This window comes from Mustela lutreola, chromosome 4 (assembly GCF_030435805.1).
Source record: "Mustela lutreola isolate mMusLut2 chromosome 4, mMusLut2.pri, whole genome shotgun sequence".
In the NCBI taxonomy this organism is placed as follows: Eukaryota; Metazoa; Chordata; class Mammalia; order Carnivora; family Mustelidae; genus Mustela; species Mustela lutreola.
The window spans coordinates 14,714,778-14,730,342 of NC_081293.1; the positions used below are offsets into that span (position 1 = coordinate 14,714,778).

At 34.5% G+C, this 15,565-nt stretch overlaps 1 protein-coding gene across 1 annotated transcript in view; it reads right to left on the reverse strand.

Moving 5' to 3' along the window:
• ATRNL1 (attractin like 1) overlaps positions 1–15,565 on the reverse strand; it is an 849,703-nt gene that overhangs the window by 281,383 nt on the left and 552,755 nt on the right. The window lies entirely within an intron of this gene.

Consider the following 15,565-nt stretch of genomic DNA (forward strand, 5'->3'; position numbering starts at 1 on the left):
GCTAACAGATGCACAAAATAAATGGAGATAAAGCACAGATGCTCACAGACACAGTTCAGAGCTCTGGCAGCCTGATGCTGAGACGCTGAGTATCATTCCCAGGGAAGGCTCTGAATCACTTCCATGGAGAGAAGCAGGACTACACTCTGGACTCAGAGTGTGTGCTGACCCTATAAGGAATGGCTGTAAAACACTGAGTGCTATTTTTGACTTTCACCTATTTCATAAAAGTGAAAGTCCTCTTCAGATTTCTTTTGTTTGCAAAAACCCATAGTAATGTAAGTTCTTCCGTAAAAGCAAGTGGCCCAATGTGAGCTTTCAAAAAGTGGGGGATACTTGTGTTATGTTTTCGAGGCTTATTCATGTCGATGACTCTCTATGTAGGTAATTCTCTTTTTTACTCATACCATTCTATATACAAATATAGCATAATTTGTTTATAAATGGACACCTGTTAATTCTAGCTTTTGCTATCAAAAATAATACTGCCAAGAAAAATTTTATATATAATCTCCTAGTGCACATGTCCAAGTGTCTTTGGGAGAGCAACCCACAAATTCATGATGTGTATCTTCAACTTTGCTAAACTATTGTCCTATAATTTTTTAAATGGAAAGATTTGGCTTTTTACTTTAAATAATATTTGATTACCATTCACCCATCTGAGATTAATTTTTGTGCATGATCAAATTGGGCTCCTCTTCCTTTTTTCCATATGGATAATCAATTGTACCACCATCATTTATTAAATATCTTTCCCCACCATTATGCAAATAAAGACATAAATGAAATTCCCATATATTTCCATACATTCATGTGGGGTCTATTTCTGGACTTTCTATTCAATTCCGTAAGTGATGTATCTTTACGCAAGCACCACAGTTAATTTTGATTTCTGGAAAGGAAATTCCCCCAAATCGTTTCATCTTTTTCTAGAGTATCGTGGTTTTCTTTTATTTATTTGATTTTATTAAATTTTTAAATTATAATTCCAGTATAGTTAACAGACCATGTTACATTACTTTCAGATGTACAGTGTAGTGACTAAAAATTTCTGTGCATTACATGGTGTTCCTCACAACCAATGTACTCTTTAATCCCCGTCATCTATCTCACCCATTCCCCTACCCACCTTCCCTCTGGTAACCAACAGTTTGTTCTTTCTAGTTAAGAGTCTGCTTCTTGGTTTTTCTCTCTCTCTTTTTTCTCTGTTTGGTTGTTTTGTTTCTTGCTTTCCACACATGAGTGACATCATATGATATCTGCCTTTCTCTGACTGACTTATTTCACTTAGCATTATACTCTCTAGCTCCCTCCGTGTTGTTGCAAAGGGCAAGGTTTCACTCTCTTTTATGGCTGAATAATATTCCACAGCATATATATACACACTAAATCTTCCTTGCTTATTCATCTGTTGATAAACACTTGGACTGCTTCCATCTTTTATTTACTTAATATCAATTACTTTAAAATAATTGTTGACCTATTTTTATAAGTTAATGTGTACATTACACATACTCATTAGGTTAAAAGCATAATATAATGAACACCCCTAAACCCATCATCCAACTCAAGAACTAGACATTACTAAAACTTCCTTCCACCTATTTACTCTTACTATTTCATTCCTGTGCTTCCCCATTCTAAAGATAATCACCACTGTAAATAGTTTAGGCTCATTCTACTTTTTTTTTTTTTTAAGATTTTGTTTATTTATTTGACACACAGAGGGAGCGATCACAAGCAGGCAGAGCAGCAGGCAGAGAGAGGGGGGAAGTAGGCTCCCTGCTGAGCAGAGAGCCCGATGTGGGGCTCAATCCCAGGACCCTGGGATCATGACCTGAGCCGAAGGCAGAGGCTTTAACCCACTGAGCCACCCAGGCGCGCACATTCTACTGTTTTTAAAATGTTCTCTAGCTACGAATAATACTTTACAACTTGCTTTTTTCACTTAACTTATGTTTCTAACTTTCATCCATGTTGTTCTGTGAGGCTATAACTTCTTTCTTTTATCCCCAGTGATTTGCACTGACAGATGCTTGTTCTTCTGTGGAAATTTTAAGGTTATCTTTTATGTTCTATAAAAACTTTTTTCAATGAAAATTTCATTAAATCTATAGATCAGTGTGAGTAGAACTGATAACTTCACTAATGGAATCCTCCTATCCATGAAGGAATTTCTCTTCATTTAGTTGTATCTTCATTAAAATTTCTCAATACAACTTTATACAAGTTTATTATTCTATAACTTCATATTTTTCTACATAAAAAATTTGCACATCTGTTAAAATTCATACTAATTAGCTTATATTTTTATTGCTACTATAAATAATATTTTTAAAGATCACAATTGCTATTTGTTGCTTTTTATATAAACTTTTTTGTGTGTATTTAGAGTACTTCTGGTTACTTGCTAACTTTTTATTATCTACAAAAATTTTTTAATGTATTCATTTATATTTTCTATGTAGACAATTATACAATTTATAAATAATGAAAAGTGTATTTATTTGTGATCTTAGTATAACTTCTACTTTTTTCTTAACTAACTGCACTGGCTAAAGGCACCAGCACAATTTTAAAGAGAAGAAGAGATAGAAGGTATTCTTTCCCTGTTTATGATTTTAAAAGGTGTGTTTTGTATCTTTCTCCACTGAGTACCATGTTTTCTCTGTATTGGACTTCTACAGATACTTTTTATCATTTAATTTCTTTGTATTTCTAGTTTGCCAAGATTATTCTTTTAGTCATGAATGATGTTGAATTTTCATCTACTGTGATGACCATACGACTCTCTTCCATAAATACAATAAGCATTGATATTCGGAGGTTGGACAGTGGGCAAATAATAAGAAGGCTTAAACGCAAAGGTGATTAAAGAACCAAGACTGCATGAAGTTACAAGTGCTAAAGGAAGGGAAAACTCCTACTAAACAGTAAGAGTGTTCGAATGTAACAGACATAGTCTGCTCCTGATTTTTGTCACTGTCCTTTAACAGACCGATCACAGTGCTTTTTATTCTTTTTGACATTGTCCTGACCTGATATAAACAAAAATTTTTAATGTATCTGCTTGACTGAATTCATGCACCAGTGTTTTTGAACTGAGTTTGGCAAGAGGTTTCCATTTCTGAAGAATTTACTCCGTAATTCTCTTTAGTTTTATTGGCCCTTTCATTTTCTTGGCAACAAACTGTTCTTATAGTCCTGATAATTTAGAAGTTTAATAGGAAGGATTTGGCTTTCTTCTCCTGATAATTTTTCACAAACAGGGAACTAATATTTCAGTAGGTTGTAGCTGACTACTCTTTATAAGATGGACTTCTCAGTCCGTCAACTGGACCGCATGGTCCAAAAGAACTCTTCTGGTTGCCCATGTGGTTTAGGGCCATTGTAATTTTTCATTAATGAGACAAAACAAAAGAAAACAAAACCAAAATACAATCAAACAAAAATCAAAAAGAAAGCAATTACTGCACAAATGAGACTATGGTTTGGATTTGCAGTTCTATTCACATTGGGCAGCTGTGTGATGCTTCTGCTTTCAGCTTTTTGGTTGAAATTTTATTTTTAACCCTTCACTTCCCAAGTGATCTCAGTCTCTCATGAGAATGACACTGCTTGATCAATGATTACAGAAAAGCTCCACTATCTCAATTCATGAACTGCCAAATTTAATGATCAGCAACCTTAGTGTAGCCACTAACACTTCTGCCAAATAGTAAAAGGTATGTGGATATTGCTTAAGTAAGTCTTGATTTTTTTCCCCTTGTTCCTCTCTGTTAGCTATCCTACACAGATTGTGTAAGCAGAAAGCACTGTTCTGTGGACGTGCACCGTTGATGGTCTTTTTGACATAACCCCTGGAAAAAGCACTGAACCAAATATTGCTAGTAATGATAATTTCTGGATAGTCATTCTTTTTTGCCTTCTTATGTTTCTTCTGGATACTCAGACACAACAATAGCACCCTTCCAATTCTACTGAACTCTATCTGCATGCCAGATGCTGGGAAGATTCATCATGCTGAGATGCCTAGATTGAAAATTTTGGCATATATTCTGCTTCAAGGGAATTCAGATTCTCTAAAATCTATGAAAATCATGGTGACACAAGCCCAATATTTTACTTGGACTTTATTTTACTTTATTTTTTTTTCCTTTTGCAATAATTTGATTGTTTTCATCGCATTTGATTAACTTCTTTAGTATTAATTTGGTAAACTCTACAACCCCCTTCCTTCTGTCTTGGGTAACACTTCTCTTCTCTTCTTTGCTTTTTTTTTTAAGGGTTACTTAGGTAGTATATTTAACCTGGGTCCATTTCTCTGACTTTTGCACTGCCAAATATGTAGAAACTACGGAAATATCCATAAAAAGAGTTCATCGCTATTTCTCTATCACTACAATGAGTTGTTCAACATCAATGTGACAAAGAGTATAAATCAAATACTCTGAAAGTTTAAGCTCTACTCACTGTGTTTCAAAAAGCAAAAGTGGGTCAATTTAGAGTTCATCAATTATATCACATTAAATTAGCCTCCATCATTGACTTGGCTCGACAGCTTTCATCTATTTTAATTTACAACAAAAAGGACAGCCAAGTACAGGATAGCAGCAATGACATGGTCAAAAGGAGGCTTTGTCTTCTTAGCTGTAAAGAATGTTTTGCTTTGGTACCATTAAGATATTATTAAAGACCTCTAAGTCAAAGGAAGTATAAAAGTAACATAAAATATGGTATGTCCCATAATATGTACATTCATAAACACAGATTTATAGTGGAATCCTATATCTAACACACTGAAGTTTTTAATTAATTTTTAAAAATAGATGATATTCTCATATTATAAAGTACAAGCTCCAACGGTGATATGCTGTTAACATGGCAGAACGCAACCAGTTCTTTACATTATCCACGATTCTATTCCTTCAGAGACACATATTTCTCTTATAATAAAAATGATATTTTATAGACATTATTGAGTGAGGTATCAGTCTACCTATGACACCAAAGAGGAAGACTAAAACACTTTTTAAAAAATTTATTTATTTGACAGAGGTCACAAATAGGCAGAGAAGCAGGCAGAGAGAGAGGAAGGGAAGCAGACTCCTTGTCGAACAGAGAGCCCAATGCATTGCTTGATCCCAGGACCCTGGGATCATGACCTGAACCGAAGGCAGAGGCTTTATCCTACTGAGCCACCCAGGCACCCCTAAAACTCTTTTATTTTAGTTAACTGGAATTAAGGAAAATGCAAACAATAGCTAATCCAAGTTCATCTTGGATTTGAAGCTGAATATTAAAGGCAGGTACAGGAGGTGTACATGATCATGGCCACTCCCAGAGGTAAAAAAGTAGAATATGGAGTACAGTAAGATATAACTTTATCCATGATGGAAAATAAGAACATGCAGGGAAAAGATAGTTACAATCCTAGAAAGAGTAGAAGATGATAAGCTTTTGCTTTAAAAATAGTATATTGATTTAAGAAACATTAGCTGAACATCCTCTTATAACCTGGTGTTTCACTAGGTGTGGAGCTACAAAGGTAAATAAGACACAATTACTGCCTTTTAGGAATTTTGGAAAATTCTATTGTGACATTCATTCTTCGTCACTCCTTGGTGGTTAGATATATTTAGTCAACTAATTTTTGTTTTATGATTTTTCTCACTACCAATACATGAATATGTAAGTGTTTTATTTTCCACTTAATTTACTATCATTAATCTTTTCATTGTTTATGTTATAACAGTTATGACATACTTCATATATATATATACACACACATACATATAGTTATTAACACCCTGTATGTGTTCTCTATAGAATGAGATTAAAATACAAATCATCTTTGTGCTTTGTGGTTTTATTTATTTTTTTGTTGGTGCTGGACATTTTTTCTAGCTTATTAAAGTATGGCTGACAAATAAAAATTGTGTATATTTAAGTAGTATGCTTTGATATATGTATATATTGTGATACAGTTACCAAGATCAGGCTAATTAATATATCTACACCAAATTTGCAACAACATGGATGAACCTGTAGGGCATTATGCTAAGTGAAATAAAACCACAATCAAATATTACATGATCCCACTCACATGCAGAATTTTAAAAAAAGCTCAATGTTATAATAACACAGAGGAGAACTGTGATTACCAGATGCTGGAGAGGGTAAAGGGAAGATATCAGTGAAAGAGCACAAACTTTCAGTTATAAGATGAATAAGTTGTGAAAACCTAGTGTATCACCATGGTAACTATAGTTAATAATTATATATTGTATACTTGAAATTTGGCAAGAGAGTTGATTTCAAGGGGTCTCACTACAAAAAATGGGTTTTACTTTCTTACTGAATATTACTTTAAGCAAGATATCTGTTTAATATTTCCTTCCTAGGGGCGCCTGGGTGGCTCAGTGGGTTGAGCCACTGCCTTCAGCTCAGGTCATGATCTCAGGGTCCTGGGATCGAGTCCCGCATCGGGCTCTCTGCTCGGCAGGGAGCCTGCTTCCCTCTCTCTCTCTCTCTGCCTGCCTCTCCATCTACTTGTGATTTCTCTCTGTCAAATAAATAAATAAAATCTTTAAAAAAATATATCTTAAAAAAATATTTCCTTCCTAATAACTCTATCCAAATTAGTTCCACGATGTTAGAACACAGTCTCTATATAATTAATTTTATATTTTCAAAACAAGCCTTCATATATTAATACGTTTTAATCTGTGTGTCTATGTATATATCTCCAAGTAATTTATTATAACAAATGCATACATATTTTCAAACATAACCAATCATAAGACAAATATGGTTTTATCTCCTGACCTATAGAATAACTAGCACTTGACACTGTTGGAGGTGAAAGTTCACATGTTTGCTGTTGTGCGGACATGAAAAATCACTAAACCTACCTTTCAGCTTTGGTTCCTTTAGCTGAAAAAATGGATATAAAATAGCTACACTACCCACCCAGGAGTTTTTTATGAAGAGCAAATGAGTTAATGGAGTTTCCCAAATTCAAGTAATTTCAGCACTGCCTTTGTAAAATTTGACATTTCCTAATACCACCTAATGCTATTATTTACCTAGACTTTTAACTTAAATCTGCTTACCTTTTACAAAGCAAATTTATTTCAAAATAACACTCGCACCAAAGTGAGTCTTTCTAGATCCCAAATCACCAAAGAAATGTTGAAAAAGAAAAAGCTGGGAGCATCAGGTTGTCTGATTTCAAGCTTTATTACAAAGCTGTGATCACCAAGACAGCATGGTACTGGCCCAAAAACAGACACACAGACCAATGGAACAGAGTAGAGAGTCCAGATATGGACCCTCAACTCTATGGTCAAATATTCTTTGACAAAGCAGGAAAAAATATCCAGTGGAAAAAAGACAGTCTCTTCAATAAATAGTGCTGGAAAAATTGGAGAGCTATGTACAGAAGAATAAAACTCGACCATTCTCTTATACAATATACAAAGATAAACTCAAAATGGATAAAAGACCTCAATGTGAGACAAGAATCCATCAAAATCTTAGAGGAGAACATAGGCAATAAACTCTTCGACATTGGCCACAGCAACTTCTTTCAAGACACATCTCCAATGGCAAGGGAAACAAAAACAAAAACGAAATTTTGGGACTTCATCAAGATAAAAATCTTCTGCAAAGCAAACGAAACAGTCAACAAAACAAAGAGGCAAACCATGGAATGGGAAAAGATATTTGCAAATGACACTACAGACAAAGGGCTGATATCCAAGATCTATAAAGAACTTCTCAAACTCAACACCCAAAAAACAGATAATCAGGTTAAAAAAAAAAATGGGCAGAAGACATGAACAGAGGCTTCTTCCATGAAGACATACAAATGGCTATCAGACACATGAAAATATGTTCATCATCATTAGCCATCAGGGAAATTCAAATCAAAACCACATTGAAATACCTGTTAACACCAGTCAGAATGGCAAAAATGAACAAATCATGAAATTAAAAACGTTGGAGAGGATGTGGAGAAAGGGGGACCCTCTTATGCTGTTGGTGGGAATGCAAGTTGGTGCAGCCACTTCAGAGACCAGTATGGAGGTTCCTCAAAAAATTAAAAATAGAGCTACCCTATGACCCTGATATTGCACTACTGGGTATTTACCCAAAAGATACAGATATAGTGAAAAGAAGGGTCATATGTATGTACCCCAATGTTCAAGCAACAATGTCCACCATAGCCAAACTGTGGAAAGAGCCAAGATACTCTTCAATAGACAAATGGATAAAGAAGATGTGGTCCATATATACAACGGAATATTACTTAGCCATCAGAAAAGATGAATACCCAACTTTTGCATCAACATGGATGGAACTGGATGAGATTATGCTGAGTGAAATAAGTCAAGCAGAGAAAGTCAATTATCATATGGTTTCACTTACTTGTGGAGCATAAGGAATAATGAGGAGGACATTAGGAGAAGGAAAGGAAAAGTGAAGGGGTGGGAAATCAGAGGGGGAGATGAACCATGAGAGAATGTGGACTCTTCTCAGAAACAAACTGAAGGTTTTAGAGAGGAGGGGTGGTGGGGTAATGGGTGAGCCTAGTGGTGGGTATTAAGGAGGCCATGTATCATATGGAGCACTGGGTGTTATATGCAAACAATGAATCATGGAACACTACATTGAAAACTAATGAAGTATTGTATGGTGACTAATATAATACAGTAAAATATTTTTTTAAAAAGACCAAAAAAATGAGGTTTTCTTCTTAAGATTTCAAAGGATAAAAAGATAACTGACAAATGTTCATATACTTCGGTATTTTTTAATTCCAGGTGTTTATATATCACATAAAACTGTGTTGGCCACCACTTAAAATCATATTTCACATCAGTAGTGGTTTGGTTGCCATATTTTGGGAACCACTCAGCTAATATATTTCAAGAATTTAGTATAAGCACTGCACAAATCTAAGACATCATCATTAAGTGGTTACTCAACTGTATGATATTCATAAAAAATATTTAATCAGCCCTACTACTGGAGTTCCATAAAACTCAATTCCTTGTACTATAGTTGTATTACACAACCGGATATAACTATTACTATTAGGGTGTTAAATATGATGAGGAAGAAGAAACTAAATAAATTCATTGTATATTACTAATAAATATGTTATCTGTTTAACAGATGCATATTATTTACTGGGAATTTGAGAGAATGAAACTTAGCTTAGGGTAGGTTGACTTCCATGGGGAGCAATGGAGAGTTGAATGCTACACCCCCAGAAAATAAGCAGGAGCCAAGTTCAATTGCAGAGAGATTACTGAGAGAGGATCGAGTAGTAATGGAACATGCATCTTCTTCAGCTACTTTAAAATTTTACTTTCGTCCTGATCTTTGGCCACCATAGGATGAGTGAGTAGTGTGTGTGTGTGGGGGGGGGGGGTGTACACTGTGAGGTTGGGTGTGATGACAGATCAGAAATCAGTATTATGATTAGTTTAGGATTTATAATTAGATTATCAGAAATATCAATAATCTTCTAATTTACATGTTAAGTTTTCCATTCAAGTGACCTTTTCTGAATTGTACTTTGGTGGCAGAGATATGGGGCTGGGGAAATGGGAGTATAAAATTTGGCAAGGCTCTGGCCTTTTCTTTCCATCTTCCCCACCAAAAATAGCAATTTTTCTTGTATTTACTTCACAATTAGATTTGAGAGTAATTTGGTATAGACAAAGGATACTGAAGTTAACAAAAAATGTAAAAAATGTTCTATTTCAATGTTCTATTGAAAAGCTATAAACCAGCCATTGGATAAATAGATTTTTCTGGTCCAATAGCTTTGCTAAATCTCAGCCAGTGTTCACTCACATGAAATAGTGATGCATTTATAGCTATTAGAGTATTGGTAATAACCTGAATTTAAGTCCAGTTTCACTCCTGCTCATAATAGGATATTAAAAAAGAAATAGGTGTAAAAAACATTTTGAAATAAGTAGTTACCTCTCTGCTACTTAAATAAGTCACAAAAGTATTGCTATCCTTCATAAAAACAAAGGTTGGTGATATACTCTTATTTGAACAAAACTTCCCTTTTTACTTTATTACATATAAAAAAATCCAACTAATTTAGGAAAGAATTTTCCACAGAAATTGCTCCTCAGTACACAGATGTATCAAATTTCAATGGTTTTGCTAAGTGCCTTTTAAAGGATATGGCAGCTTGGAAGCAATGCTTATATTTAAAGAGGTACATTGCATTTAAAAGAGGCTATGGCGAAAACAAAGACTCTGCCTTTCTCATAGATTATCTATGGTAAAATGATAATAGCCTAAGCATTAGGCATACACAGAATGAATAATGAGTCAAATATTATTTTCTAAAAATATCCACCTTTCCTGCAACGATTATTTTGTTTCATAACTATCAATCCATTCTATAAATCTCTTATGAAGCAATTTTTTTAAAAGTGCTTTAAAAATCTAACATCTGATGTCAAGTAAAGCCCTCCAGGACCCACTGATTCATCTGGGTAATAGGATGATCTTCACCTGTAACATATCTAGTGCAACATGTGCTTAGGTTCATGGCTCTTAACTGCAACTTTGTACACTGCCAATACCATATAGCAATTTATTCTGCAAGTTCTTGCACTGTCTTGCTTACTGACAATTACTCCTGAACTTCCACTTCGGGAGTCTCACAATGGAAGAACAGTTCTGGTTTCAATGGGATCCCTAAAGCAATGAGGTCCCATCAGATACCTATCAGCTCCGCATTTTATTAACAAGATTTCAACTATTAATAGCCAAAACTTTATTTTATTGTAATTGAGGGGAATCATGTTTTCTTTAATTGTTCAGGAATTAGGAACTTAAAATATATTATTTTATTCCACTCTTGGGAAGAGTCTCAGAACATCATGAGTCAAAAAAAGCTTCATTAGTGAAGTTCAAATTTTATATTCATCATTCAGTTAAGATGCTTGGCCAAGTTTTGTTCCAAATGTAGTAGTCAGATTTTCTCTCAATTCTGTAACAGGTCCAGGGAAAAACCAGAAGTTAATTTGGATATCAAGCCTATTAGTGTGAAAGTAATTAACTTGCAATTAACTTCACAATTAATCTAATTTGACATGTGCTGCTTTGGTCAGTTGGCTTAACATGTATTCATTTTACAAATACTCATTAAGCACCTACTGTTATGTCAAGCAAACATCATACTACATACGTATTAGGTATTAGGGATGAAAGGAGAACAAGGTCGGGTCCCCAGGAGCCTAGGCAGCCTAGCCAGCCTAGCCTAACCGCCTCTTGGTTTCAGCTTAGGTCATGATCTCAGGATTATGAGATAGAGCCCTGCCTCTGGCTCTATGCTCAGTGTGGAGTCTGCTGGAGAGTCTCTCCCTCTGCCCTTCCCCCTGCTCACATTCTCTCTCCTTCTCAAATAAATAAATAAATAAATAAATAAATAAAATATTTTTAAAAAAGAAAGAAAAGGAATCGTGCCTCTGTGGCTCAGTCAGTTAAGTCTCTGCCTTCAGCTCAGGTCATGACCCCACGTCCGGGCATCTGAGCCCCACATTGGGCTTCCTGCTCAGTGGGGGGCCTGCTTCTCCCTCTCCCTTTGCTTGCCACTCTCTCTGCTTGTGCTCTCTTTCCCTTCCTCTCTGCTCTATCAAATAAATAAATAAACTCTTAAAAAAAAAAAAAGGTAGAATTCATACCTTATATCCCAGGAACAGAATATTAGTATTGCTGCAAAAATACAGATTACTGAAGATCCAGGCATTCCCTGCCAAGCCCTCCCATTCCCTTATAAGGACAAAGGGCAAAGCTTTGATTTTTAGGAGAATATAGCTCAGGAGCTAAATTGAGATATTTCAAGAGCGATCAGACCAGAATGCTCTAAAACAAAGCCTACAAGGGAGCAATGTCTTGGCCTCAAAGGAACCATTTACTATACTGTATTTTCCTCAAAATGAAATCCTTTATCTTCGACCATTTAAACATGTGGCTGTAGGTTTTTTTCCTATGGTGTGGTATGGCATTAATAACTCAAAATGAACACAACAGCACTTTCTTCTGAGAAAACAGAATAAATGCTATGCAAATTAAAGGAAATGCTAAGCTTTTCCAAAAAAGTTACCTAATTATTGTTTTTCTCCTGTGATATCTTACAAGAATAGCAGAAACAGTAAATAATAAACACCATCCTAATTTCCCTAAACTTCTGGAAATAAATTATACAAAGTAACTCAATGTGAAAAAAATGAAAAATTATGTTTCATTTTCACAATTATTTATTTTTACTTGCAATAAAACCATGTAGACCTTCATAATTATGTAATCGGTATGTAGAAAAGTTTTGCTCTAAGAAATGTTGAGAAACTAAGGGAGGAAAATTTGATAATTAAATTAAATGCAAAATATAATATAGCCAAAAACTGTTTTCTTGGGCTGAACAAAAGCACCAAATCCTAATCTAATATAAAAATAAAGACAGGTCTTTAAAAATAGCCACATAATTATGGGTGGTGTTCAATGACAGTATTTAGCTTATTGCAAGAAACAGGGATATTTTGTTAAGTACTTTCACAGAAAATAACAATCTCATATGTCTACAAAAACTATCTCTGACTTTCAGATATTATATCATCTACAAACATAAGTTTTCTTTCCTTCAAAAGTGATCTGGACATAAGACAAATTATCTAAATGCAGGGTTCCCAGCAGTCTGGATTCAGACCAGTGATAATGACAGTAACTCTAGCTTGTTGTGGAATGCTAATTTGTTCCAGTGCTGTTCTATGAGTCTTGATCTATTATCTAATTTTACTTTAATAACGACCCATGAGATGATTACTACTGGTATTCCCATTCTACAGATGAGAAAACAATGTATGAGAGAGGATGAATAACTTGCCCTAAATCATATAAGTAACAAGTGGCAGAGTTGATATTTAAAATAAAGTCTAAAAGAAGTTTGGGTCACTGATATAGGAGTTCCAACTTTTTTCTTTTGCTCTAAAGGTTATTTTTTTAAAACTTCCCAAATCACTATTTTTACTATAATTTAATATAGGACATCTTAATCACAACATAATTGGAAAGAATTTAAGATTTGAATGGAATTCATTTAGCTTTATGAAAAACTTAAAATTGTCCTTATTTCTCTAGTTATAGAGTAAAAATGTAGCCATGAACCACCCATGAATTCATTACTGGGAATCACTGATGCACTCTAAGTTATTAGTCCTATTGACTGATAGCTATCCATTTCTCATATTTTGAAAGTTATTGTAAAAAATACTGTAGAACATACTGTACTATGCAATAGCAACAACAAATCAATTAAATTACTGAGAAAAAAGGAGGAAGAAGACTAAAATTCAAATGCCATTACATGCTAGACATTGATACATATGGTATCCAGTTCACCCAACAACTCTAGAATGAACATACTGACATTCCCACTTCTATAAATGAGAAGACGAAGATTCAGGGAGGTCAGGTAATTAACCCAAAGTCACTGATATAGTACATAGAGGAGTTTTTTTTAGGGAAGTTTTACTCAGAGGCTCATATTTTAATTTAAATTATTCATTCTTAAGAACAACACTCAATTCTGTTTGAATGAAGGATAGTGATATTATTTATTATAAATATTATATAAATATTATTATAAATATTCTGGCCTAAAAGATTAAAAATTAACCTTAGAGATAAAAATTTGCTTGGGAAAAATTAAAACAAAACTATAATTGTTTAAAAATGTTGACTTGCAGTAACATTATACACATAGACAACACAAAGTCCTCAGACTGAGTTACTAGAGAAACAGAAAAATGGTCCCTGCTATGCTTCCTATTCAAGTTTAGCACATCCTTAAAATGCACTGATTTTGGAGCGCCCAAGATAAATTATTTTCTTAGAAATATCTTATTAAGTACATAAATATTTTATAAAATATACTAAAGCAACAATATATTGCCAAACAGTAGGAAGTTTAAATTAAAACCCTTAACCAATAAAAGTGTTTTATAGCAATTACTAGGTTTCTAAAAAAAACCTTTTCACTCAATTTAACCACAATGTAATAATTAACATAGATTAACAATAATATATAAATATGCAAACAACTATCATGAACAGTATATTGATATTATTCTTAGAATAGCTTTTAACACATTATTAGACAAAAAATGTTTCATAGAGCGCCCGGGTGGTTCAGTCCTTAAGGGTCTGCCTTCAGCTCTGGTCATGATCCCAAGGTCCTGGGATGGAGGACAGTGTGGGGCACCCCGTTCAACGGGAAGCCTGCTTCTCCCTCTCCCACTCCCCCTGCTGTGTTCCCTCTCTTGCTGTCTCTCTCTCTCTGTCAATTAAATAGGTAAAATCTTTTTTAAAAAAGTGTCTATCAAGTATCTAGTTAACTCTCTTAGAATCAAATTGGCTAAGTCAAGACTGAGTAGCCAATGAAAATTTTCTTGGGCAAGATTTATTTATATGCTATTTCTTTTTTTTTTTTTTAAGATTTTATTTATTTATTTATTTGACAGAGAGAGAGATCACAAGTAGGCAGAGAGGCAGGCAGAGACAGGAGAGGAGGAAGCGGGCTCTCTGCTCAGCAGGGAGCCCCATGCGGGACTCGATCCCAGGACCCTGAGATCATGACCTGAGCCGAAGGCAGTGGCTTAACCCACTGAGCCACCCAGGCACCCTTATATGCTATTTCTATGTCATATTTTTTATCAATGTTTTTGAAATCTACACTAAGTCTTTTCAGAACATTGCTGCTTATACAAATTTCAACATAAGAATTTGGTTGCTAGGTTCTACAGTTCTCTGTGATTCATCTGAATTTCAATTATTTGTACTCTCTGGATATTGGAGGTAAATCTGAGTTGAATTTTCTAGCACTATCACTTATCCATTACATAATGTTAGTTGAGTATTTGTATTGTTAAGTGCTATTAGTGGGGTTATTGTGAAATTAATGAGTAAATACATCAAAAAGTGTTTACTGTATTAGGCATGCAAAAACTGCTAGTTCTATTTTTCTCCCATATACCTTGGTTCCTTTTAAGATTCTTTTCCATATAGAAAGCACATTCATATTCATTGTCGGAGAATCAAAAATTATAGAAAAAGTACAGGTGTTAGAAACAATAATTTCCTTATAATGTAGTTAAGTCTTAGAGGGGTTAAGTGACAATAAATTTGAGACAAGAAGTTTCTTTCTTTTCATAATAATAATTACATAAGTGACAGTCTTTCTTTCTGCTTTGTCTTCTAGTACAGAGTCAAATCTCAAGTTTAGTATTTGCTCCACTGTTGCCCAGAATTTTACGAACTAATATATTTTTATTTAGATTTATTTATTTTTACAGTGAGAGAGAGAAAGTGTGAGCATGAGTAGTAGGGGCAGGAGGAGAAGTAGAGAGAATCCCAAGCAGACTCTGTGCTGAGTGGAGAGCCCCACACTGGACTTGAGCTCATGATTCTGAGATCACAACCTGAGATAAATAGAAATCAGATGCTTAACCAACTGCATCACCCA